This window comes from Podarcis melisellensis (assembly GCF_964234715.1).
Source record: "Podarcis melisellensis genome assembly, chromosome: 5".
In the NCBI taxonomy this organism is placed as follows: Eukaryota; Metazoa; Chordata; class Lepidosauria; order Squamata; family Lacertidae; genus Podarcis; species Podarcis melisellensis.
The window spans coordinates 77,591,302-77,618,123 of record NC_138537.1 but is presented as its reverse complement, the minus strand read 5'-3'; the positions used below and the strand labels follow the sequence as shown (position 1 = coordinate 77,618,123).

Sequence of the window (26,822 nt, the reverse complement as noted above, 5' to 3'; positions counted from 1 at the left end):
CCCTATATTCCACCACTTCCCTACCTGCCCGGACTCAATGCCCAAAACAGGCTGCCATACCATGCCACTGCCAGAAGCCAGGCAATGAGGAACCCTAAGGACAATCAAAGGGACGCGGGTGGCCCTGTGGTCTAAACCACTGAGCCTCTTGGGCTTGCCAATCAGAAGGTTGGCAGTTCAAATCCCCGTGAAGGGGTAAGCTCCCGTTGTTCAGTCCCAGCTCCTGCCAACCTAGCAGTTCGAAAGCACACCCAAAAGTGCAAGCAGATAAATAGGTACCGCTCTGGCGGGAAGGTAAACGGCTTTTCCGTGCACTGCTCTGGTTCGCCAGAAGCAGCTTAGTCATGCTGGCCACATGACCTGGAAAAATTGTCTGTGGACAAACGCCGGCTCCCTCAGCCTGTAAAGTGAGATGAGCATCACAACCCCAGAGTCATCTGTGACTGGACTTAACTGTTGGGGTCCTTTACCTTTACCTTAAAGGACAATCAAGGAATCTCACTCCTCCCCCCCAAACCCAACTTAGCCCCTTCAAGAGGCAACAATAATAAAGGGAGGGAGAGAGGGTGCTCTAAAGAAAAGCAAGGAAGAATGTTTAGAGGAGGAGCATGTTTAAATGTCCAGCTTCCTATTTATTGCACCCCACTTTATCTGGACCAGGAAGCTGTGCTTGCAGCTTCATAACAAGTCAGGATCACAAATCACAATTTGAAGCTGGTTTAAGATTCTGGCTTGTTCTGAAATTGGCAAACTATAGTCTCCCAATTTGGAGGGAACTGGAAACTATGTTTCATTGGAGACTTGGAAATTTGATTACAGAGGACTGCGAAAGAAGGAGAACAGGGGCTGAGTGCTCAGACAAAAAGCTCATTGGTCTCTGGGCTTATCAAGCCAATATATGATCATCCTAATTGGGTCAATGAGTAGGGAGGACTCATAACAATTCAACAAAGCCAGAGAGCTCAAAGCCAAAAGTAACTGAAGTTTCAAAAACTACAGCCTGCCATCTTAAACTACTTTTCATCCTTTTTCGTTGAATTCATTTTCTTTGGTTCAGGGAACTAACAAACAAAACTATTTGCAGTGGTGATATGCAACTCTCATTGTTCGTTTATTTTCTTTTAGTTAAAAAGAAAAGAAATTCAGATCTCTTAGCAGAGGACTAATTGTTTGGTGATTAAATCAGATGCAGCATTTGTCTCTTTCAATGATCATAAGTCCAATAAAAGATTATCCAAATGGGGTTTTCAGCTTTGTGCAAATGGGTTTTATAGCGCTAAACAGATATTCAGCCTACAGAAAGTGTCTGGCTCCTACTGAACCAAGGATCATTGATCTATTGCTGGATCTGATCTATTGTGATATTGTGACCTATTGCTGAAGGATGCTTTCTGAGGAAATGAATCATTCCCTTCTGATTCACAGCAGTGTGGGCTACCCTTTATTTTGCATGTGAAAAATCTGTTGGGGTCAACAAGAGTCATGCTGTCATCAGTGACAAAACACTGGATGTCCTACCATAGCCACCCTCTTCCTTGGGTTAAGTGGTCTCTATTTGAACATTAGTTCAGATAAAATATTCAACATGCAAACATTTAAATGTACAAATGTTCCCAATACTGTTGGAAACAAAAACTTGAAACAGTGGGTTTAACCCTGAATGTTGCAGTAAATTAGATTCGAACCAGCACATAGGTAAGAGTCTCGCATGCTCTATTACATATTCAATATCTAAAATAAAATATGACAAAAGCAGGATTGGTTCCATGAACCAGTGCTGAAAACCTGAGCATCTTTTCAGAAATGCACAAACCAAAGGCTGCAGTCCTATACCCACTTGTCTTACAATAAGCCCTGCTGAATTTGCAGGCTTTACATCTGAGCAGATACCTATAGGATTGCTCAGTTTATCTGCTTCTTTGCAAATAATTTTGTTCTTTGCGAATAATTAAAAACTGTGAACAAGGGCTGCTTGCACTCTGAGAGCCCCAGGGTTGCATTTAGAGGAACAGCGCCATCACAAAACATTCCTATCAAGTCTAAAAGAGAAACACAACAGGAGCAAAGCAGAATTTCCTGTACATGCCTCTAACAAAGATGCATAAAAATATAATTTTTAAATAGTTTGCAAGTAGGATTCAATGCTATGTACCACTTCTTTGGAAGTAATTCTCATTGAACTCAGTGGGACTTACTCCTAAGAAAGCATGTGTCAGATTGGGCTGCATATTTCCTTCTTTTTTCCTTCTTTCATATATATTTCTTAAAGAAGTTGAAAATGTTTCTGTGTTTCACCCTTGTATTATTAAAAAAAATTCAGGCCCACAGTCTTTGTGGGGTGGGATGGATTGAGGCAGGTGCTCATTTGTGTATGTGTCATTTATCACCCCTACATTTCAATAAAGCATCAATGGCAATGGTTCGTGCTGCTGATTGTCTGACGACACAGACAAGCACATTTTCCAGGTAAGGAGCCTATAAACACAGGTGCATTCTTTGGAACGGTGAGAGGATATTGAGAAAACATTCTCATAAAAATAAAATACAGAGAGATGCAACATACAGCCCCCAAATTTATCATATTTATGCCCTGCCTGTGGGCCTTCACTCAAAAGTTCTTCATTGCTTAGCTATTCTCCTTAGCTATTTGGTGGGAAGGGAGAACTTTCACTGATAAAAATGTCCGTCGGCTTATGCACTCAAATGATGCCACAGGGCCAAAGTATAAATTAAACACATTTGGCAAGAGTGTGTTTGGCCACCTTTATTTTGATTGGGGGGGGGGAGGAGAAAGCAGGTACATGAAGCCCCACTCCAGAGAAAATATCTGATCTGAATTGTTTATTTTCCCCGATGTCTGCAGTGCACAATACTGCACTCTTGGGGACAAAAGAGCAAATGGAAGTTTCGGCAGGAAATGGATCCAGGCTCTCACACCCAATTAGGAGTTTGTTATCGTACGGGCAGTGGCGGAGCTTCATGCTCCAGCACCAGAGGGCAGAGAGCAGGCGGGGGTGTGGCTGGCATGCATCCCAGGGGCGTGGTGCCCATCCTAGGGGCATAGCATGCCCCCTGTGGGGGCATGGCACCCAGCACAGGCGGTGGGGGCAGCTGCGATGGCACCCCACTGGGATCGCGCTGCCAGGGGCGGCGCGTTCCCCCCGCACTCCTCTTCCTCCACCACGGCATCCCGTACGTCAGCTTAAAAATAATAATAATGTGTTGTAGCATGGAGTTTGGGTGAAAGTTCTAAAAGCAATGGACTGTCAGCGACAGGTTTGAAGCGGACCTGAATGAAATGGGCTTCTATATCTGGTGTCAGAACTCAAACTAGAAAATGTAATCCAATTCCATGCAACAAGGAGACATGGAAATCAATATTATTGTCAGTTGTTTTCCTCTTATATTTAATACTTTTCAAAAAAGTGCAATGCAAACAAATGTTTGGAGCTTAAAATGGAATATGCATGGAAACTGCCAAAACATATACAGTCGTACCTTTGATCCCAAACGCCTTGGTACTTGTCTGTTTTGGCTCCTGAATGCTGCAAACCAGGAAGTGAGTGTTCCAGTTTGCGAACATTCTTTGGGACCCAAACATTCAACAGGGCTTCCGTGGCTTCCAATTGGCTGCAGGAGCTTCCTGCAGCCAATCAGAAGCCGTGCTTTAGTTTCTGAACATTTTGGAAGTCGAATGGACTTCCAGAACGGATTCTGTTTGACTTCCAAAGTACGAATGTACTGTCTTCAATTAACATCAGAGGGGTTTGCACATTTGGAATAAGTACAAGGAAATTTGGAAAGTTTTCATCCTTTGTACTGGAGCAGGCTGAGCAAAAGCCAGCTAGCCAGCTATCCCTGCATAATAAGGTGAAAATCCCTCTTCTACACAAAAACCAAGGTTGCCGGAGACCAGGCCTCTCACCTAGCCACCCTATTGGTTGGCCAGTCATCTTCATTTCCATTCAACCCCTCTCTCTGCCTGCTGCCTTTCTGTCTGCCCCACAGATTGTGTCCATACCTTGTCCCCTGTAAGTACACAAATAGAACACATCAGGTACCTACACAAATTCAAACTGGTGGCATTCCTGTGTCTGTAAATATGGACTCTGCACGGTATATGAGTTTGCCATTAACATTGCATCCCACGTTTTTGATTAATGCCATGTTTCTGACCTTTACCGCTGCTGCTGCTGCTACTGCTGCCGCCGCCACCTCAAGTTCTTTTTATGACTGCAGTGGTTTTGCAACCAGCAGGGAAATTGCTTGATAGGCTAATTTAGCTCCAGGCTGCCTGTTTGTAGGATGGTTCCTGCCTTCATCCTGGAGCCGATTTCTCTCTCACACCCACCCACTGATATATTCGGTGCAGTTAGTGGTGCCCAGATGGTGGTTTATGTCAGATAAAGTGGATTTCTGTACAGTTACGTTTATGGGAAATAGTAAATATTATCCTTCTTCCTATGAATTCACAGCGTTTTATATAGGGGCCACATGTCAAGAGTGAAATGGCAGAGAACTCACAGGGTGAACCTGGGTTGCACCACCTGTTCTGAGGAAGGCCAGAATCCGGTTATTGCATGTCAAAACCAAGTAGGAAAACTGTTCCTGGCCTCTTCTGTCTACAGATTTTTGTGACTGAGTGCTCCCACAAGCTCAACAACTACTACAGACAATGAAAACTAGTTTTTAGGGAGAACTGTTCTATAGAATGCAGAGCTAGTCCTACCATTAGGCACAGTTCTTACGGAGACCCCTGGCCATTTCCTCTGTTAGAAGTCAGAGCTATGTGTGCCTGTTATACATCCCCATAAGCTAGCCTGCTGCCCTCAGGTGCCTGTTGCCAGGACTGAAGATGCCTAAGAGTCCGCTTCTGCTCATACAGTGGAGGTGGGGAGCCATCTTGGTTTTTTGCCTCAGGCAGCAAAATGCCTAGGAACCTGTTTCACTTCATATGTTATTGCATCTTGACCATGCTGGTTGAGTCTGATGAGAGTCGTAGCCTAGCAAGAGCTGGAGAGTTGCAGGTTCTCCATTCTTGTTTTATCGCCATCTTCCTGGTACATTAATTTTCTATGTATTGGGGATGGGAATTTATGGAGGAACACACAGACATGGGGTTTTTCACAAGCAGTGGCTGAAGGTATAGCATGGGAATGTTTTTTACTAAGTGTCTGCTGTTAGCATTAACTGTTTGCTTCCTTGTTTTGTCTTACAGTGGTGCCTCGCAAGACGAAATTAATCCGTTCCACGAGTCTCTTCGTCTTGCGGTTTTTTCGTCTTGCAAAGCACGGCTATTAATGGCTTAGCGGCTTTAAGAAAAAGGAAACAAACTCGCAAGAACTCGCAAGACGTTTCATCTTGTGAAGCAAGCCCATAGGGAAAATCATCTAGCGAAGTGACGCAAAAACCGAAAAACCCTTTCGTCTTGCGCGTTTTTCGTTTTGCGAGGCATTTGTCTTGCGGGGCACCACTGTACCAGCTTTTTAGCCAAGGTTGGCTTCCAAATCAGCTTGCAATTAAATTCTGCAAAGCATTGAACTATATTAGGACTATGTGTCCTAAGTGTTTGAATGCAGTGCCTTCTGGTCCCTAGCAGGTGATGCGGTGCTACTATTTTTTTAGAAGGCTAAAGCAGGGGAATGATTTTGCTCAGATTGGAGGGGGTTCTGGGGGCAAGGCTTCTGGTTTGCATTAAAGGCCCCTACCTCATCCCTCTCCCCAACAATTTGAGCACTGAATCGATATCACACTTCTGGTTGCAGGCCCCTGAAGCAGCAGCAAAAGGATTTAAGGACCAGGTGAGGGGAAAGAAGTAGCCCTTTCAGGTAGGTAGTTCTGCTTACTAGTTGCTAATCCCAAGATTCTTTTCCTACAAACACATTCTTCAGTTTAAGAAACCCTTAGTCCCATTCTAGGGTATTAGCCTTGATTTTAGGAGTTATTTCTCAGTTGACTGAGATTGTTAGGAATTCTAAGCCATTGATAGTAGTATTGAATGTCCTTAAAGAGATTATATCACATACTTTTAGGCTTCCTTTCAATATTCCGCTATGAAGGCATAGATTTGATACCGGGGGGCAGGGGAGACCCAGCCTTTGGCAATCAAGGAATGGCCAACAGAAATCATGGTTGTCAAAACATGCTCCTGGGATGCAGCTACTGTCTGCTCAATGTGCAGCATGTAACCAAAGTCTTGGATGCTGAAAATGACAGATTAACTTACTTGGAGGAAAAACTAATTCTGTGTATTATATATTGGAACACACAGTGTAAGTATATTAAAATAGAAAGGACTCTTTTTTGTACTTCTCAATTTGCTTAAAAATACATATATTGAAAAGCAATTCCTATTGTACTGCCAAAATCCAAACAACCAAAAGAGGCCCATAAAGGGCATTTTGAATTTAGATTCAGATTTGTACAGTGGTACCTCACAAGACGAAATTAATTCATTCTGCCTTGCGAATTTTTCGTCTTGCGAAGCACGGAGTCCCTGGGTATTAACGGTTTTAAGAAAAAGGAAACAAACTTGCAAGACGTTTTCGTCTTGTGAAGCAAGCCCATAGGGAAATTTGTCTTGCGAAGCAACTCAAAAAACGTCTTGCGAGTTTTTCGTCTTACGAGGCATTCGTCTTGCAAGGTACCACTGTATATTTGTTTTAATATTTCCATATGGTATGTTCCTGATCTGTTCCATACTATATCCCCCCCGCCCACCTGAAAAATATGCCACTTTTAATTGGCTAGTGAAGGCTAGTGAAGGGATGGGGATGAAGTCAGTTTAGCCCTAATTTGCACTTTGTGGGGGAAAATACGTGAACCAAAACACAGCTATCCTTCATTTTGAAAGTGTCAAAAATGTGTATATTAGGAGAAAGGGCACAAAAGAGCTGTATTAGTGAAAATAACTTGAAAAAAATGTGTATTATTAAGGGAAATTGATTGCAACACAGATGCCTATTTAGCAGAACTGAATACAAAATATGTAAAAATTGGGGAAATGTATAATAAAATGCTGACACCAGCTAATGTGGAAACGATGCAAGCTGACCCCAAGATTGGGAAAATAAGAAACTGAGATAAAGCAAAACTGACAGACTTGCCCATCCCTAGAGTAGATCACAATGGACAAAATGACATCTTTGCACTACTGTAAATTCATTCCATTTCCCCAAACTAGGCCTGTGTTCCCACACTGAAGAAAGGACTTAAACGTTCATTTCATCTCCACCCAGAGGCAAGAGGCAGGCATCTTGTTTGCCACTTTCCTGCTTAGAAAAGGGATACTTATTCTTGTGGGTGATTGATGGCTCAGACAGGCATCTCCCTAAGTTGAGCCATCCGTGAAACGAGTTGCCCTCTGGCGTGGCAAACCGCTGCACTGACTTCTGAGGGGGCTGTTTAAATTGGGCGCAATAAGATGTAGTGCAGGCGGTTCATAAAATTCCTATTAAGAATCAGGCCTGACACTTGGTTAAAATTTAGCTAGCTTGCGGAATCCTATTTGCCACTGTTAAAAACACATTAATTATCAGTGCCCTCTCATGCAAGACTACAGTGCATGTTATATAGCTCCGGAAACACCCCGCGACAATAATTCCAAGCGTTTCTTTTTCTTGTCTGCTTGGCTGTGGGAGCTGAAACTTTGCTCAGGCGTTGCAAGCAATTTGGACCTTGCAATGTGCCCAGCTCACAGATGAAAACTGACAGCCCCGTTCTATGGCCAGATCAAAATGGCCGCCCCTTGAACTGCTACTTAGACCAGAGCAAGTCTGGAATTCATGCCTTACGTTAGGCAGAAGATGCAGAAACAAGACAGAGAGTTAAGTCAGATCACCAAACTGATATAAAATGAAATCCTTTGCACCCACAAAAACAGTGGGAAAGAATAGTATGACCCAAATTATGTCCTGTACCTTTCCAGGTTAATGGCATTGCAGACAGATTTTCCCCTCCCTCTGGAAGGAATTAACGTGGAATTGAGAACTGAGCTTCCGCTAGATACTAATACATTTCCAGATGTGGCTTTTACCTTATGTGCAAGATCAGACATAGCAAGAAAATTATCAGGTAAGGAAACATCAGGGAAATTGAATAAAGTGTTGTCTGAAGGCAGCCTCTCATTTTCTTCCTTTCTTTCTCAGAAGGTGCTTTGAGCGAACAATTCAGCTCCCCCAGAACTGTGCTAGCTGGATCTTTGTCCTTGAGTGCGGCAATCCACTCTGCTTTTACAAGGCAGATACAACACTCCCCCGCTCTATTTCCCACTACAAAAAAACCCAAAATTTTTTTGAAGGGCATCTTTGAAACATATTCTTTTGACAGGAACAGCCAAAGCAAAACATGCCTTGTTTTCCCCAGCTGCCCCTAAAGAGTTAGCTAGGATGGGAGGTGCTTCCTTTACATATAAGACCCCATTTATTTGCACTATACATTTAAAGCAGTATCATGCCGCTTTAAAGAAGGATCGATTGTTTAACTACTCTGAGAATTGTAGCTCTGTAGGGGATATAGGGTTCTTCTAACAATTATCAGCAACCTTAACAAGCTATAGCCCTGTGGCTCTCTGTAGGAAGCCATGACTATTCAAAGTGGTATGATACTGCTTTAAATGTCTCAAGTGGATGAGGCCTAAGGCATGCTATCCATTTTATTTATACTGACCCTAGGGCTGCTTGGGGTTTTTATAGGTTTCTGTTGCCTCACTGGATTCTTTCCTTTAGTCCCTTAAAAAGGCCTTATTACTATTATTATGGATTCAATTTTTTAATCCCACTTTGCCCCCCAAAGGAGGCCAACTACTGCCCTCCACTGTTGAGCTTCTGTGGAGTTGAAGCAGCTTTTCCTGCTGCTGCTGTTCTAATAAGTGATACTGATGTGATATTTTGTTTTCTTGAAATCAGTAAAAAGGATATCCATAGAAAGTGAAGGGCAAGTCTCTCACTTCTGAATCTCACCCATGAAGCAACAAAGAGGGAGACGCAAAATAAGTAAAGCTTTTCCTGCTAGGGTTATTTTTGTGTGTGTCATATTGTTGTTCAAGTCATGTGTACTCCCATTCTTCATCTCTGGAGAAACTGATTCCCGTGGCTAGTAATCTGGCATGATTTGGCCTTGCCAGGCAACATCACTTTCTAGCCCAGGAGTCACCAGTCTGCTCTACTCCACATGCTGTAGCATACAGCATGTATGACACATGCTGTGGTCCAACAATATCCAAATTGGCTACCCTGTTCTAGCCAATGAGGAAGTGGCAAAAAAATATATCCTACCTTGCTGAGTACAGGTTTCAGCCCAGATTAGTTTGACATAGGCTGAAGCCCAGGCTTATGAAATAACATTTGCAAAACTGAATAAATATAGTTTCTCTAATATAAAGTGCTCATCTTCTCAGTTAACCTTATTCAGTTTTGAGCTATTAATTCTTCAGAAGTATTTGTCAAAAAAGCCCAAGGTAAATATTCAATATTCCTAGAAATAATTGATCTTGAGCTCCGTTTCCATTTCTGTTGCTTACATTTTCCAAACTAAATGATTCAGGAAATTCTAAGATAATGTTGCACTTGTTTTTTACACTAGACTGTCCCATGGGCAGCAGGAGGGATACACATAGTCCAATTAAATATAGGTTATATTTACAGGAATATAATTGTTTGCAGCAAGGTGCTCCTCCCACATAATTTTTTTATGCAGGGAGAGAAGAGACCTGGATGCAAAGAGCCATTTTTATACATTATTTTTATCCTTAGAAAATTATTGGAAAAATTCACCTTGGATAGAAGCCATATTACATATACAGATTACACTTTAAATAGGAAACCTCCTAAGAAATTATGAATAGCTATACAATATCAAAACATTAAAATAAATTCGCCCTCTATTTCTCAAACACAAACACAGAGTCGCCAACCCTTTTTTATACTTTTATGCGGCAAATCAATTCAAGGCTGTAAATGACTCAGAATGAATGCAAATGAAAGACAAAGAGCCTTTATGTTTACATCAAAACATGGAGGTTTTAAGATAATTTTCTTTCAATATACAAGGTCCACATCCTTTTTACAGTCTTTAAAAAAACCACATCCTATGTGCATGTTGCCAGCCTACTTGAGGCATGTGTGAATAAGCAAAGACTAAATACATCAATGGGTTGATGACAAAGGTAGCTATGAACTTAGAAGATTTGCTGAAAGCTTTAAACCAGGGGTGGCTAACCCCTTCCAGATGTTGTTGGACTTCAACTCACAACAGCTTCCATCCAACAGGGCAAATAGGGATAGTGAAAGTTGTAGTTCTGCAACATCTGAAGGGGGTAAAAGTTAGCCATTGTCTGCTTTAAGTCTATGAATATTCTGATTTTTTTTTAAAAGTTGCCTCTTATACAATAGACATTTAGTAGTGCCTCAGAAATGTATTCTCTCTCTCTCTCTTTCAGAGTTCACCATTAAATGCCAATTTTGGACATGATGATGTCACAATAATTAAGAGAGCTTTTATTTATTTTAATGTGTGCTGGCTCAAGAGCTAAATTTGAAATACTGCAGTTTCATTGTGATCATTTTGTAATTAGAGAGTGCTGTGTCAGTGCGACTAGCATTGTCTTCAGATCTCTTTCTCTCTCTCTTTGGAAATACACGTTAAATGCTTGCCTTCCTGATTGTCATCACTTTCCCTGAGCTGACAAAAAAATCTACCTCATGCTATGCTCCAGGAGAGCAGCATGGGAGGAAGTGCAGTAAAAATTAGTCCTTTCCTTTATTTTTGGAATATTTCTAAAGATCTATCACAGAATGGAAAGACGTGAGAAATCATCAACACAGTATAGCGGCAACTCTTAATATAATTTTAATCAGGACGCTGCTTTAAGTAGCCAATTTAATCACTGTCATCATCAACATCATCAGAGTGATTGAAACCATCATTACATTGCCTGTTGATTATCTGGAGGTGCTTCTTCCTGCACCATACAAGTTGTTCATTAGAAAAGTGTCAGAGAGGGCGGGAGAAAGTGGCTTACTAGGGCAGCAGGGCATGCCAGGGTCAGTCCTTGCGAGAATAAGAGTGAAGCTGCATACACACAGAGAGAGACTGTATCTATATAGGGTATCTATCTTGATCTATATATCCATATTGTGTGTGTGTGTGTGAGTGTGTACTAGATAGATAGATAGATAGATAGATAGATAGATAGATAGATAGATATGGATATTTAAGAGGCGGCAATATTGTTGCCAGGAAATGGAGTCGGGAAGATAAGTGCACATTTAACAGACCAGAATATAACTCACGAGCTCACTCGCTCTCACTCTGTCAGGGCAAAGAGGGGGAGACCAACAGAGGGGTGGTGGGGAGAAAGTGCCTTTGGCACCCATTATGGAGAGTTCATAAAAGAAATCTTTCATTTTGAACATTGTGCTGAATTTTGCGCACTAAATGAAATTAGTGGAGACTCAGTGTGGGAGTTAAAAATTCAATAATATGTCGGCAGAGGTATCAAGTCTCCCCCACCAGGCAAGATACACGCACAGGTCACCACCTACACTTACTGAGCTACTCGTCTGTATCTAAGAATAAATGTTCTCATTAGCGGGTACAAGAAATATTGCAACGCCAGCTATTGGCCTGAGAAGACGGGTAAAGAACCCCCCCCCCAAGTTTCCAATTGAATCAGTGTAGCATTTCACAAACCCAGTTACATGACACCTTGAAGAGGGGGAAATTGCTGATGCTACAGTGCCATCATAATGCCGCAGCTGTGCCAAAACCCACTCATTTTTAGTGGGCTTATTCAGATGCCTACTGCTTCCACAGCATGCTTCTGAATGCCCAGGGAGAGCGCTGCTGCACCCAGGTCCAGCTTGCTTGCTTCCGTAGGCAATTGGTTGGTTACCCTGAGAGCAGGATGCTGACTTAGATGGGTCTGATCCAGCAGGCCCTTCTTACGTTCTGAGGTTGTGTGGGTAGACATTATCAGCAATGTCAAAACAAATCCCTTTCCAACAATGTTTCAACATTCCCCATGGAAATATTCACAGTCTCCTTTAAATTGCCCTTCTTTCCATTTGTCCTCTTGCCCTCCATAATGCCATCACAGAATCAGATCTTTTTGGTTATTGGTATTGTGACATTCCATTCAATATGTTATGTTGGGTCGAATCACCTTTTTTATTTCTGTCAAGCTCTGCATTCCTTTGGAGCAATTTGGCATCTGGGGATGCAGAATGATGGTGGCAGGATCTAGAACCAATCATGAATGGAGCCAAAGGGTTATAGTCAACTAAATCATATTCAGGGTACATTCACTGGAATTAAAACAGCCATGGGTTAACCATGGGGTGGTGCTGTGGTCTAAATCACTGAGCCTCTTGGGCTTGCCAATCAGAAGGTCAGCAGTTCGAATCACTGCAACTGAGTGAGCTCCCATTTCTCCATCCCAGCTCCTGCCAATATAGCAGTTCAAAAGCACACCAGTGCAAGGAGATAAATAGATACAGCTGTGGCAGGAAGGTAAACAGCATTTCCGTGCGCTCTGGTTTCTGTTACAGCATTCCGTTGCACCAGAAGCCGTTTAGTCATGCTGGCCACATGATCCAGAAAGCTATCTGTGGACAAACGCTGGCTCCCTTGGCCTGAAAGCGAGATGAGCGCTGCACCCCATAGTCGCCTTTCACTGGACTTAACCATCTAGGGGTCCTTTACCTTTTACCTTTTTACTGCCAGCTTCAAAGAGATTGATGGCTTCAGAACACAATATATCCCTTCCTACTTGAAAGAGGGACTCCCATAGCAAGTTTGTACTGCTTGACTGAATATTGTGGCCTCCTGGTGATGCAGCCTGCTTGAAGGAAGCAGACTGGGCATTGTGACTTCATGTTTATGATTACTGCGTTAATGGGCGGGACTAGCCATTGTGATCTCATTCTGACACTGCTTGACTGAAGGGCAGAGACTGGACATGGTGACATCATGCTGATGCTGCCAGCTCCAAGGACTGGCTATTGTGATGTCATGCTGATGTTCCCCTTCAGTTGTTGTAGGCTGCCTCTCCAAAACCGGCCAAAAGTATTAGGGAATCATAGAATAGTTTGGGCTCAGTTTGATGGGAAAAGATGGTCAGAACTCACAGGCAACTGCTATGTCTTTGGGATGCCAGACAATGACTGCGTCTGCCCACTGTTACTGCCAGCTTCAGGGACGCGGGTGGCACTGTGGTCTAAACCACTGAGCCTCTTGGGCTTGCCAATAAGAAGGTCGGCAGTTCAAATCCCAGCGATGGGGTGAGCTCCTGTGACTCTGTCCCAGCTCCTGCCAGCCTAGCAGTTTGAAAGCATGCCAGCGCAAGTAGATAAATAGGTACTGCTGTGGTGGGAAGGTAAACAGCATTTCCGTGCACTCTGGTTTCCGTCACGGTGTCCCGCTGTGCCAGAAGCAGTTTAGTCATGCTAGCCACATGACTCAGAAATCTGTGTCTAGACAAACGTCCTCTTCCAATACTTGCATCAAAACACATCTGTCCTTCAAAATCTGAACTGCTCCAAATTTTATGATGCATTCTCCTCCTACAAAGATGGCATACATTAGGAGGGAGTGTGCACAAATATGTCTATGAGCAACAATAATGTTTGACAATGTGTTTTATTAGGGGAAATTGCTAGCAAAAATGCATTAGTTAGTGTGCATGAAAACCCAGACCTTTTTTTTTTTGCAGACTTTTAAAAAATGTGCAAACTGATGTGGAAATCGCTTTAACTCAACTGAAGACAGGGAAAACAAGAGAATGAGAAAGCTATCAAAACTGACATTCTTCGACCCCTATCAGGAGTGAGATATAAATGTCAGAATGAAGATTTTTACTGGAGACAACCACCAGAAAATAAGGACAGCTGGTGTGTAATCATGGAGTCTGGTTCTGCTTCTTAAGTTCACTCTCTATCTGAAGAGCCTCCTTTCTCTCTCATTATTGCAAATGAGAAATGTGCAGCATGATCCTCTGTAAATTTCACAGAGTTCACCTGGACTTAACTCTCAGAGCTGTAAGAGCCAGAGATGTCATGTTGGAGCTTCACGTTTGGAGCCCAAGGTAATGTTCTTTTTGTAAAAGAAGTTGTGGGGATTCCCAATTTTGTCTGGGGCTAGCTCCCATGCTGGAGAAAGGATTAGATCTCCCTCTCTGTAGATTCTGTTCAAATTGTGGCCTCCGCAGCTGCGCTCTCTCTCTCTCTCTCTCTCTCCCCTCTCACACATACAACACCTTTACACCAGGAGCTTCAAATGCGCAGCTCCAACAAAACATGGGATGGCCTGAATTGTGTTTAGAATTGCAGCCTAAGCTTACCATTCAGGCAGCAGTTGTGGAAACAGTTGCTCATGCCTTGAAGTCTTTATGAAGACATCAATGACACCAGGAGATAGATGCATGAAAGAGAGGCATAAGGAGCCATCTGTAACTGATAGTAGAACTATCCCCCTAAGTTTCACAGCTACGGTTGTCTTGACTTCACAGATTCCTTAAATTCTTTGTGAACTCTACCTGAACGTTTGTCTGTTGTTGTCAGGAATACCTGGAGTATTATGACGGACTTTCTAACAGCTTTATTGTGCTCTTCAGTTGGGAATAAACATTTTCCAATATTTTCTCAATGTATGTTCTTGTTCTCTTATTCTACATGTTAGGCAGATGTTAGGGGATGTCATTTCAGATTTAGGAGAAAAGGGACAAAGTCCCTTAATGAGGTTTTATATACTGAAGCTTAGCGCTCTAGTCCTAAATCTATATACCTGGGAAGAGTATGGGCAAACTGATGAATTTCGATCTCCCCGTTTCTTGTTTCTCCAAGCTTAAACTCAGTTCTCCACATTTCCATATCAGCTTGTGATTTTTAAAAACACCATCATAAAAATGTGTCAGCATTTTAATTATTTTTCCCCTAATATCCACATTTGTATGCAACTTTGCCTAATATTTTTTGCAAAACCAAATCCCCTCTTATATTGCATTTCTTGTATGTTATTTTTACTGATATGTGCATAGTTGTGCACAATGTACCTTAATGTAGGTATTTTTGCAAACATGGCTGGAAAACTGTAATGCAAAATTCAGAGAAGTGCAATTTTTTGAATGGCAGCTCTGTTTTGATTTGTGCATTGTTTTGGAAACAGAAAGTTTGTCTTTGTATATGAACGGAATTGAATTTCTCCTGATCCCTACCTGGGAATATGCCCCACTGAGTTCAATGGAGTTTATTTCTGAACAGACGTGAGCAGCATTGCTGTACTAACACTCAGTGGTAGGCCGTTGTGACATTACTGTATGTATCCTGACAACCACCCAGACGTTGGAGGGCAAATGTCTACAGAAGGCTGCCCACTCTCCTTGTGTTCGTGCCCTGAGGAAGTTCAAAACCTACTTGGGCAGTGTGTCCCCACTTTCACGCGTCTTGGAAGGGAAGCAAACACCTAGCAAGGGCTCCAGTTCCTGCCTCATTCAGTGTAAGCTTTCTATACTATCCAGCAAAGGGATTTGAAGTTCACATAAAAAGCGGAGTGTTTTTAAAAAGCAATTAAAATAATTAAAGGCCATTTCAAAATGTTAGTAGCAGTGAATGCTGATACACACACACACACATCCACACATGAGGCATCAGTCCTAAGCCCAGGTTGCAATTAGTGAAGCTTATTGTCAAAGAGAAAATGCATTTTATTTGAAACAGCGAGAAGAATGTATTAAGGGGAATGCATAAATTGGATTACCACTCAGCTGTTGTGCTAAGGGAAAAACAGATGGCACTCATTCTGTCCATGTAACACAATTATTAAGGACTTTAATGGGCAGCCATATAAGTTTTAATAATTTTTTAATGAAATTTATAAGGCAGTATACCCATCAGAACTAAAATTTTCAGACAAGAAGACAGATCTATTCAATCAAAAGATTTTGCATTGCTTTTTAATCACCACAGAAAGCTGCAATTACAAGAAAATAATGTCTTTCTAAAAATGAAAAGATAATTCTCTCCGTCGGTCTTTCCCACTCTTCCTTCACAAGAAATACTCAACCCCATTAAGGCCTTAAATTCTAAGGAGCTTCTAAAAGAAGATGGATTCTCACTAAAACATTATGCATATTTTATGGCACTATTAACTTCCTCTTTAAGCTCTTTCACAGCAAGCTTTTTCTTTCTATAGAATATGCTGAATTTGAAAGGAGAAAAAAACACCTTAAAAACCCAAACAACTTTTTTCCCCCTCATTACACAAATTGCAAAACAGTTTCGTGATTTATAGAACATGATGATAAGAGTTGGCAGCTGATACCAGTTCTTGGGCAAGAAATGAATATACAACACCAAGAGTGTGCACCCACATTTGCACATTTAATGCTTGATGCCTGCAGCATGCAGTGGAGGAGACTGTCACCATGGGTGAATCCTTCATCACAGATTTAACAAGTCAGAAATGGCCGAGTACCTGACGTCTCCTCAAATGCTAGCTTTGAATGGAGTCAACCGTATACATGGCTCCAATTTAAGCCCTGTTTCTACACATGGGGACATGGGTGGCGCTGTGGGTTAAACCACAGAGCCTAGGACTTGCAGATTAGAAGCTCGGTGGTTTGAATCTGCATGACCGGGTGAGCTCCCGTTGCTCGGTCCCTGCTCCTGCCAACCTAGCAGTTTGAAAGCACCTCTAAGTGCAAGTAGATAAATAGGTACCACTCCAGCAGGAAGGTAAATGGTGTTTCCGTGCGCTGCTCTGGTTCGCCAGAAGCGGCTTAGTCATGCTGCCCACATGACCCGGAAGCTGTACACCGGCTCCCTCGGCCGATAAAGCGAGATGAGCATCGCAATCCCAGAGTCGGCCACGACTGGACCTAATGGTCAGGGGTCCCTTTACCTTTTACCTTTCTATGCATGCCCTCCCTCAAGGTCACCAGGCACACCTTCTCCAAACCTTCACATGTTTTGTGTGCAGGTCGAAAGGGGGCTTGCATGTTGGCCTTGCAAGCCGCATTCCACCTCATCAGGGTATTGTGAGGATGCTTGCATTCTGGGCAGAGCACACACAGGGACTTTCAGGAGTAGGGCAAACACAGGCTCAGCAGTTGATCACACTATAGGATGTTGATGCTCACCAGTTGGTCGTGCTGCTGCTGCTTACTAGGACAGGGAAGTTAGCAAGGTGGAAACACACCTGCAGAGCCAATCTTGAGCTCCTGCTGGTGTTTTTATGACACTGAGCTTGCTTGCCGCCACCACTTCTCTACCTCCTGGCAAGCTGCAGCAAAACAACCAATCAGAGGTCAGGTGAGTGATGCTGCCTCAATATGCCATCTGCACACACACTATCCCACAACAAACTTTCTTGCTTGTGTGTCCAGGCTGAATGCCTGAAATTTTGATGTTGCAGTGATTAAGGGGCATGTCTGTCTATCTATCTGTCTGTCTGTCTGTCTGTCTGTCTGTCTGTCTGTCTATCATCTATCTAATCTCCCAGTGCAAATAGGAATGTGGTGGAATGTGGCAATGCCAGAGCAGTGTGAAATGCAACAGGCAGTCTCAACTGCGGGAAGGTGCTTTCAACTTACAGGAAACTTCTAATTTATCTCTCACGGCACACTTGCTGTTCTCTTTCAGCACATAGTTTAGGAATCACTTCTTTAGAAGATCTCAGTTTTCGATAGCTCAAGCTATTTGGTGCAGGTCACCGAGACTTTAAAAAGTTTAAGGTCTCTTGCTTGAGGCTCGGGGGCACTCACCAAACTTGGCTGGCAGAGCAAACTTCTCTGCAAATCTTCGGCTAATAATGAGTTTTCTTTGTAGGCACTGCTGCAGCTGAGAAACTGTTTTGTTCCTGTAGGGCAGGTTGTAAGGAGAAAGCACACAGGGAGTGGGGGGGATACAGAGATTCATTAGCAAGTATTTTCAGTGTGTTATCTTTCTGAGCTGTGGTGATCCTATTATCTGGCCATGATTATTCCTATACTTCTTCTAAAGACAAAGACAGAGGAGATGTACAGTGGGGTTTTAATTGGCCGTAACCTTACGTGAAGAGTCTTAGGAACATAGATTGGCAAAATCTGCCTTTAATGTGAATCAGAATTAAGTCTAAATACCTAATGCTTCTCAGGGCTGCATTAGGTAGGGTGAAGTGGCAGACTTCGGGGTTCAAATAAAGCAAATTTTCATTTATTTGCTTTACAAGTGGGCCATACAAGAAAATGCTGCTTTGTGAAGTGTTCCTCCTCCAGGTGCCAGCCATGCCTTCCTCCCAGAATACTCCACTCCACTCCATTTTCTCTTCTGCCTCCCAATTTTCTATCCCACAACAGTAAATCAGAATTGGGTGCCTACTGAACATACACATTCCATGCTGGCTGTTTGGGTATTTTCCTTCTTTAGGGGTTTTTCCTCCCTAAGATGCTCCCCCCCCCCAAGTTCTTCAAAGCTTGGGATTCTCCCAACATACTGCTATCTCCCCCTTGTGCATGGATGGTGCAATTGGCATATAGCACATTTTCAAGGATCCAAGCTTGGGCTTATTGGGGTCAGGAGAACTCTGGGCTGCCCTGGATTGGGCCGGGCTGCCTGGAGCAGGGACTGGGTTGGAAAGCTGCAGAGGTCTGTTTTACCGGTGTATTCCCCACTAAGGTCGAATCCTGCAGGCTCACAAGTGTCTTCCCCATTCACTTGCAAAGCAGCAGCCAGCAGAGTGAACCCTCTTTCTCTTAGTGAGGTGCAGGGCGAAGGAGATGCAGCTGCATTTAAACATTAGCTGCACCCCTAAATTGATTTGGGGCAAGATCAGGGGGGCTGTGCACAGCCTTAGCTTTTATACTACTGCTTTACTGTTTTTCTGTTGTATATTTATTCTAATGAGACTGTTAACTGCTTTCTGCTGTATATCACTTAGATACATTCATAATTTTTTAAAAAATAAATAAACGAGCCAAGTGGTCAGACTGAGTCAGACAACTGGTGAATTTAGTTCAGTATTGTCTATACTGACTGCCAGTCCCTTATAATATGTGCTGGGAAGGGGGGTTATTGGATTGTTTTTGTTTTTATTATGTATTTTTTTTTCTATATTGTGGTTTTATGTTCCAAATGCCCTGAGACCTGTTGGTAAAGGGTGGTACACAAATATCATCATCATCACCATCATCTCTCCAAAGTTTCAAGCAGGGTTCTTTCCTAGCTTACTTGCAGATGCTGGGTGTTGTGGCGACAACGGCCACAAGAGTTCTGGTAGCACAAGGATGGAAGACTGAAGAAACCCCAGTTAAGGAATCATAGCAAGAAAAATTGACGGACTATGCAGAACTGGCAAAACTGACATATAAACTACAGGACAAGGATAACTGTGACTTTAAGGATGAATGGGAACCCTTTACAAAGTATCTGAAGACACAACAAAGCGAACTGGACTCCTTGGCAGGTTTTGAATAAACATTCACAAACTTTTTGTTGATAATAATCAGCTAAATAGTTTGAGGATCTATACAACTTTGCAACATGCAGAAAATAGGATTCTCAGAGAAACCAAAGACTGGAACTGAGGGAAGTCGGGGGGTGGGTTGTGTGGGAGGGGCGGAAGGAAAAATGGGGGGGGACAAGGATGATATGTTTTTGGATAATATGTCTTGTTATAATTTTGAATTTTTAAAAAAATGCATGGTAAAAAAAATAGAAACTCTTCTGCAAGCAAAGCAGATACTCTATACCACTGAGAAATGGCTTGAGATGTGAAGGTGTGAAAAAACCACACACCCAAAAATTTTTTGGGGGGGAGAATTCCCAGTGTTTCTCCCTTCTGAGGTCTTCACATCTCAAGCTATGGCCCTTCCCATCTTGGCAAACTAAAGGCCAGCAAAGATGTGAGCAGACTGAAAGCAAACAACAAAGAATTTCCTTCCCAGTGGTGTTAAAATGGTGCCACTCTCAAAATAACTACAATTTAATCAGTCCAATACAGTGGTACCTCTGGTTTCGAACTTAATTCATTCCGGAGGTCCATTCATAACCTGAAACCGTTCTTAACCTGAGGTACCACTTTAGCTAATGGGGCCTCCTGCTGCTGTTGCCGCGAAATTTTTGTTCTCATGCTGAGGTAAAGTTCTTAACCCAAGGTACTACTTCTGGGTTAGCGGAGTCTGTAACCCAAAGTGTTTGCAACCAGAGATGTTTGTAACCCGAGGTACCACTGTACAATGATGGCAAGTTGACTTTATTTCCCTTTCTGCCCCAAAAGATGCCATCTCTTTGCAGCTGTGGTTCAATAACTATCCAAAGCAAAACCTGTGCTGTGATGGCAACAAAGTGAGCACAGGGTTAACTTGTTTATTTTCTCCACCAAAAGCTTGTCTCTCTCTTGGGACTCTTTGCTGTGCTTCGGTTCCAAGTATGAACACACACACACATCATTCCTCTTCACCCATGGGGCAGGGGAAATAGCATCAGGTTATCTAGGCTTGTATTGATCAGACAGCTCTATGCTGCTTATTGATGAAATCTTACCATCAGCCTGACACCCAGATCATGAGATGCTCTGGTGAACTTAGACAGATAGCCTTCTGATGGGTGCCTGCATGGGGCTTGCAAAAGGGATTATCCCCAGATGAGCTCTGTTCTGACTTGAACTTTACTAGAGGGTAGTATGAAACATTAACTAGACTGAGCACAAGAATAAATTCCCTCATGGTTGACGAAGAGACTGGGAGAGAATTTCTTCTTCTTCTCACATTAAACTTTCTGAAAAGATGCACCTTTTTTGGGTGGTGGGGTGGGGGAATGTAAGATTTCTCAAAATCACTCTCATATAATGTGGCCTTATCCATGATTAATATGCAACAGCAAAAAATAAAAAGAGAAGATAGTATTTAATAGCCACCCCTTCTTGTATTGTCAATTTAGGCATGCAGGTACATTATCGGAAGTCATTAAGCAGAACACAGGATGCTGACTCATGCTGAGTCATTACACTGGTTTTGCTAGAACAGTACTATCTATGCTGACAGACAAGAGCTTTCCAGAGCTCTAGAAAGGAATCTCTCTGCCCCATCTTGAGATGCCTAGGGTTGAATTTGAGATGTTGCATGCAAAGCATGCACTGTCCTACTTGAGCTCTACATCCTCCCTTAAGTGGCTTCTTAGCACCTGGTGACTCAACTGAATATGTGCTCTGACTCCACTAACAAAAATTTCTGTGCAAGGATTGGAGGTTATAAGAAAGTTCTATACATTATGTATTGGTCTAAGATATCCGTTTAACATGCAAACCTCCAGTTCTTACCTATGTGCGAACCAACCCTCGATGACTCATAGCTGTATGTGTGAACTGATTCCATTAAACAGGATTTTTAAAGTCAGCAATGTTGTGAGTGGGGTTTGATCTGTAGCAATTGTAGCAATGATCTGTAGCAATGTTGTGAGTGGGGTTTGATCAGTGGGGTTTGATCTGTAGCAATTCATTGGTAGGACTCGAACCAATGGCTTCAAGATTCCGAATAAACATTCGGAAAAGCTTTCTGACAGTAAGAGCTGTTCAGCAGTGGAACAGACTACCATGAGAGGTGGTGAACTCTCCTTCCTTGGAGGTTTTTAAACCGATGTTGGACGGCCATCTGTTTCGGATGCTTTAGTTGAAATTCCTGCATTGAAGGGGGATGGACTAGATGATTCTATGATTGTAATCTGGGCAAATATTGACCCAGATTGGATCAATGATCCACTTCAGAATCTGCAGTTCAGTAGATTCTGTTGTGAAGTGGTCTGAGGGTTGTGCACTGCCTCTGAGCCAACAAAGTTTTCCTTTTAAACCTATATCTGAAGGGGCGTCTCCACCCCCATCGTTCTGCCCAGACACTGAGGTCCAGCACTGAGGGCCTTCTGTCGGTTCCCTCACTGCGAGAAGCCAAGTTACAGGGAACCAGGCAGAGGGCCTTCTCGGTAGTGGCACCCACCATGTGGAACGCCCTCCCACCAGATGTCAAAGAGGAGAACAACTACCAGACTTTTAGAAGACATATGAAGGCAGCCCTCTTTAGGGAAGCTTTTAATGTTTGATGCATTAATGTATTTTTATATTTTGTTGGAAGCTGCCAAGAGTGGCTGGGGAAGCCCAGCCAGATAGGTGGGGTATAAATGCATTTATTATTATTATTATTATTATTATTATTATTATTATTATTTGCCTCCATTCTCCCCACAAAGCTCCTTGCTGCCATGTGCCTAGATTGAACATAGAGCAAGCCCCCCTGGGAGCAACAAAGCTTGGTGATTATGCATTGCTCCCTGGGGGAATTTGACAGAAGAAACATGGTTGCCCCCTCATAAACACTGCTAAATAGGCACCATCAGCATAATTTTGTATAATTCCTGACTTGGGTTATTTATTTGGCACCCATAAGTGACATTCAGCTTCTGTTTTTAAAACAGTTACATAAGTTGTGAATGATTGTTTCACTGTTCTGGTAACTCCATTTGTTTGCTTATTGTGACTAGACCTTGGCTAGGCATGATGATTGTGGCTAGATGCAGATAGCATCACAAAATCACAGGCCATTATATTAGAGCAAGAACATTAATACACCCAGTTCCTAGGCTGCCTTCATTTCCATATAAATGCAGACCATTATAGTCGGCTGTACACCTTGAACACATGCAAAAAATGAATAGGAAAGCCATTTTCCCATCAGTTATTTTTCTATTTTGATTTAGTAACTTAACAGTCTTCTTTGTGAAATGATCAATGGTCCACCATGTCACCTTGCTGTGTACAAGGGAGCTGCAAATCCTCAGCAATTTGGGTGGGGGGGGGTTGGGGGTTTTGCTTTTGTTTCCCACAATTTGATTACATGTACAAGACCTCGAACTAAATGGAAAATCCAAGTCTAAAAGCTTTAGAGGCAGGTGAGAGGAGCTAGGAAAGACTGCTGAAATAATGCAGAAAATGATCTGACATAACAACATTGAGCTTTGTGTGGGTTCCATCCATTCCGCTAATACAGTAACTTGTGTGTATATAAATATAATAATAATAATATTTATTGAAAGCACAACAAAGTGCAAGTCTATAAATAGGTACGGCTCCGGTGGGAAGGTAAACAGCGTTTTCGTGCACTGCTCTGGTTCGCCAGAAGCAGCTTAGTCATGCTGGCCACATGACCCGGAAGCTGTATGCCGGTTCCCTCGGCCAATAAAGCAAGATGAGCGCCACAACCCCAGAGTCATCCGCGACTGGACCTAATGGTCAGGGGTCCCTTTACCTTTATTTATACCCTGCCCATCTGGCTGGGTTTCCCAAGCCACTCTGGGCGGCTCCCAACAGAATATTAAAAACATGATAACACATCAAACATTAAAAAGTTCCCATGCCTTCAGATGTCTTCTAAAAGTCAGATGTTTACTTCCTTGACATCTGATGGGACGGCATTCCACAGGGTGGGCGCCACTACCAAGAAGGCCCTCTGCCTGGTCCCCTGTAACCACACTTTTTGCAGTGAGGGAACCTCCAGAAGACTCTCGGCACTGGACCTCAGTTTCCGGACAGAACGATGGCGTTGGAGACACTCTTTCAGGTATACTGGGTGTACCTGAAGGATATATTGTATATGCCATGTCTGATTCTGCCGTCAGGTTTACTGAGGGAACACAATGCCTTAGAAGGCACACCCCTAGTCTGCCCTATAAATTTCTAGGCACCCCATCCTGCCAGTCAAACGTTGATGGGTCCCTCTTTACAGATTGTTATTCTGTATATACTTTTTCATTACTTATCAGGATCAAGTCACTTCATCTACTGGCCTTGACTGCAGTCCAAATTTGACTTCTCTCTGAGATAAGTCAGAAGAAAGGCCTCTCAGACAGTCATGTCTTCTTGGAAGATCAGGCACTGTGATCAGAGCACCTCTAATCCAGCCACCCACCAAAATCTTGATTTGTGCCCACAGTACTTTAGATTCAAATCTTAAAATTTATGCTCGCTCTCTCCCTCTCTCCCTCTCTGCAAGCACACACAACAATTTAATTTTGAAAAGGTTTTAGCGTGCTTTTGTGCACTGTGTCATGGAAAAAGCAGCGCTGAAAAGAAAAAGGAAACAGAAATACTGAATAAAATAGAAGAGGACTAAAGAGCCACTGGCTGCACAACAACTGCTTCGCGTGTGTTCTTGGATACAAGTGGTTAAATGCTTTGACACTTTATAAATTAGAACAGGGGCAGCATAACACAATGTTATAAGATGTTAATAACTCAGATACAGAGAAATCATTGCACAAACCTTGGATTGTCTTCAAGAAAACATTGAATAAATTTTATTGATAGATTGTTTAAAATTAGTTCTTTCAAGCTACAACCTGATTTGGGTGTGTGAGCGAGTGTGTATGTTACTACAGATATAATCTTTCATACCTGAATACTTATGAGTACAGTTTTACATTTAAATATTAATTACTCATTACAATATTTTAAAAAATTATAATAGTACATAATTATTTAACTCATGAACTCAATGCTATTTTCTAAACTAAATTAATTTTTAGGTTAATTTATTACCTTAATTTCATTTAAGATTATAAAATTTCACCGCTGACACTTTAATTATATTTTACTATCCTTATGATACATTTGCATTCATTTCTAACAAATTAGAATACCAATTTTGTTTTGTTTTTAATTTTGTTTTTTAAGCGAATTGTGCATTTAAATATTAGTCACATATTTACTGGATGCAAAGTTTCTTGAAATTTTTTTTAATATAAGCATTAGGGTCACCAAGGGCTAGGTTTCATCATAAACCATCCATAAATATTTCTTTTCTTTTATTTTATTTTTAAAAATTGTACCCCAACCTTTCTCAAAGAGGAAATGGGGTTTGTCCCGTTTTACCTAACAACAACCTTGGACAGGAACATCGTGACTGGCCCAGGGTCATCCAATGAGCATTACAGCTAAGCAGGTATTTGAAATGAAGTCTCTTAGATTTACACCAAAGGACTGTCTCAACTCCCTCTCATTCACCCTTTCACTAGTATACAACTACAATCGTACCTTGGAAGTTGAACAGAATCTATTCCGGAGTCCGTTTGACTTCCAAAACTTTCAAAAACCAAAGTACAGCTTCTGATTGGCTGCAGAATGTTCCTGCAGCCAATTGGAAGCTGTGGAAGCCCCGTTGGACGTTTGGTTTCCAAAAATAGTTCACAAAACGGAACAGTCACTTCCAGGTTTGCGGCTTTCGGGAGCCAAAACATTCGAGAACTAAGCTGTTTGAAAACCAAGGTATGAATGTATATACAGTGGTACCTCGGGTTCAGTACTTAATTCGATCCAGAGGTCTGTACTTAACCTGAAACTGTTCTTAACCTAAAGCACCACTTTAGCTAATGGGGCCTCCCGCTGCCGCCGCGCCACCAGAGCACGATTTCTGTTCTCAACCTGAAGCAAAGTTCTTAACCTGAAGCACTATTTCTGGGTTAGCAGAGTCTGTAACCTGAAGCGTATGTAACCTGAAGCGTATGTAACCCAAGGTACCACTGTAACTACTTGTACACTAAGTCATGTTTGTCTCTGGGCTTCTCATATATGTCTTTGTCACCCAAAACGTTTCTTTCCTAGGATTCACCCCAGCTCATCAACAACTATATGCAAGCCGTTTATGGGCTTCTTCATCAAACATAGACTTACCAAGCTAAATGTTGTCCAATGGCAGAAATAATACCTCACACTCCAAAGACTGAAAATCCCTCACTGAAGTGATTTCTAAAAATTAAGTTTCACCCCCTGAAATGACATGCTCTACCTGGTCTGCCTCCTCTGCAGGCCACATCTCTCACTGTGCTGCACCACCTCTGGTGATTTTGTCGGACTGTAACGTGTCCTTAAACTATTATAATACCACTTGCTTCGCTGGATGAAGGATGGAAAGGTGTGTCGTTAGAAACATCTGACTTCATTGTGGGTGAAACATAGCCTACTGTTCAAAAATAAGAATGACAGTCATTGCCCAGCATGATGAAATCTTGTTTGTTTTAGTGGGGCTTGTGTAATGTATTCTGTCGCTATACACATTGCAATGTGTTTGATGGGGGAAGTCTTCTATCTGGTCAGGTGAAAGTTGGCTTAACTGTCATGGGGCAGGGAGCTTAACTGTCCACTCAAAAGGCGGTTAGAGACAGAACCCTCAGTATGCAAAAGAAGTATAGAAGATATTCATGTTCTGATTGGTGGTTGCAGGTTTAGAATTCTTAGCTAGAGAGTGTGATTGGCTGGGGCTGGATGGGAGGCAGAAGAAGTGAATATCTAGCTGGATGCTAGTCCCTGGGTGTCAGTTGGTGATTCCTAGTGGAAAGGCAGAAGATGATGACGATGTCAGCAAAGGAAGAGGATTGAGAAAGAAGGCCAAGTAGGCAAAGTGGCTTGGTGGATGGAGTAGCTGAAACATTTGGCATATGCAGAAGATACAAGGGGAGAACCTGTCCATGGTGCTGAATGTAAAGGGAGGGGCAGAACAGACTCTGGTGTCTGGTAGGAGAGCCTGAAGAAGATTCCAGGATAGGACAGCAGATACAGAGCCGTGCTTTAACAGGTCAGGAGAGGCTTCAACAAAAGTCCTCGGTATTACAGTGCTGGGGAAGCTTAACCCCTGATTCATTGTAAGAAGGCTAACTGAGGGCAGAGGTTGGAGGGGCAGCTCCCTATTTCCTCCAATGGATCAACTTCCATTCATCCATGCTTGTGCTTTCATTGATTCTTAGAACTAAAACCAAAGCAGCTTTTAGCTACCCATGCTCAAATGAGCAAGTAGTTCTATAAGCTGGTGA

At 42.5% G+C, this 26,822-nt stretch overlaps 2 long non-coding RNA genes across 5 annotated transcripts in view; one reads left to right on the top strand and one right to left on the bottom strand.

Annotated features, from left to right (window-relative positions):
• Positions 1–26,822, bottom strand: part of LOC309371181 — a 58,890-nt gene that overhangs the window by 9,268 nt on the left and 22,800 nt on the right. Inside the window, exon 1 of one of the 4 annotated variants that reach the window (XR_014168843.1) lies at positions 25,802–25,904. The exons of 1 other annotated variant lie outside the window; for it this stretch is intronic. This is a non-coding gene — a long non-coding RNA (uncharacterized lncRNA). Of the gene's footprint in view, positions 1–12,702; positions 12,847–25,801; positions 25,905–26,822 lie in introns of those variants that run through there. 2 more of the 4 variants (XR_014168844.1, XR_014168845.1) reach the window with 2 other exon arrangements.
• Positions 12,905–14,643, top strand: LOC309371314. Its single transcript, XR_014169041.1, has 2 exons — positions 12,905–13,375; positions 13,712–14,643. It is a non-coding gene; the product is annotated as an uncharacterized lncRNA (long non-coding RNA).